The sequence below is a fragment of the Octopus bimaculoides genome, chromosome 16, assembly GCF_001194135.2.
Source record: "Octopus bimaculoides isolate UCB-OBI-ISO-001 chromosome 16, ASM119413v2, whole genome shotgun sequence".
NCBI lineage: Eukaryota > Metazoa > Mollusca > Cephalopoda > Octopoda > Octopodidae > Octopus > Octopus bimaculoides.
Genome location: NC_068996.1, coordinates 16,166,182 through 16,167,602, shown reverse-complemented (window position 1 = coordinate 16,167,602; position 1,421 = coordinate 16,166,182). Strand labels below are relative to the sequence as shown.

At 36.6% G+C, this 1,421-nt stretch overlaps 1 protein-coding gene across 10 annotated transcripts in view; it reads left to right on the top strand.

Moving 5' to 3' along the window:
• LOC106880485 (homeobox protein Meis1) overlaps positions 1 to 1,421 on the top strand; it is a 261,086-nt gene that overhangs the window by 174,446 nt on the left and 85,219 nt on the right. The gene's annotated exons all lie outside the window — the stretch shown is intronic.

Below are 1,421 nucleotides of genomic sequence, written 5' to 3'. Positions count from 1 at the left end.
ATATATATATATATATATATATATATATATACACGCATATAAACATCCACGTACACATAGATTCATACATACAAATACATCCACGCACTCACACACATAGATTCATATATGTACGTACATACACATGTGTGTCCCAGCGTGTATATGTGTACGTATATGCGTACACTTAAACAAATAACCGATACACACACACACACACACACACACACACAAACACACACACACACACGCACAATTGGCTAGAGACATTGATACAAGTTATTTTCTTCTGCAGATATGCTGTTGATAATGGTACTTGTTACAGTAATTCGTTGTTTGAAGTAACGTCAAAATAGTTAATTGTGTATCATATATGTTTAACTAAACTTGGCTACAAATGTTTATGTTTATGGTACCAAGTGACGAGTCTGAAATAAAAGTAGGGGATAGAGAAACGACACTCCACCACATACACATGCATTAGTATATAATACAAATATGTGTGTATGTGTATATATATGTGTGTATATATACAGGTTGGGCCGAAAGTCACGCATAAGAAGCCTTTAGCGATTTATTTATATTGCTGTATTTTATTATCATCATCATTATTATAGAAGTGAGACAGCAGCGCCATGCCATCTAAGTGACTCTAGGGTACAAATTTACGAAACCCAGTATACCCATCATAACTACCCGTCTAATAAGGGTACACCAAGCACATGCATCACAACCATATGTGCCCGACATGGTGAACTCACATCAGGAAACAGCGCATGACCTTGCAGGATAACGACAAAGAAAGTATCTAAAAACGAAGTTGACCATATTGAAACCGATGGGTCAAAAGAATATTGGCATAAGTACGGCCAACAAGTTAAAACACAACCGGCCAGGTATCGTTGTGTGGGACCACAAGGATAAGATGTGTTCTCTTGTGGACATCAGCTGCCCTCCGGATACCATTGTGGTTGACAAAACAGAGGAGAAAGAGAACAGCTATGGACCATTGATAAGGAGTTTGCAAATCCAGTACCCATGATACATTTTCAGCTTCATACCCTATTATTATTGAACCAACTTGATACATACCAACCCGTCTGGAGCAAAGTATAGCTGAACTTGGAATCTTGGGGAGAGGGTGGAAGTCCTTAATTCATATGGTAGAAATATCTGGAACAGATATCGTGATCATTGGTAGCATTAAAAAAATGATCATTTGTTGCATATAAAAACTTGCAAGACCTTAAGGTTCAAAGGAAGATGGTAAAAACAACGAAGCAGGTGGTTGGTTAAAATTTGCACTAAAACTAAAAAGAGAAAGAGAAGATACATTCATATATGCATAGATAGATAGACAAATAGATAGATAGATAGATAGATAGATAGATAGATAGATAGATAGATAGATAGATAGATAGATAGACAGACAGACAGACAGA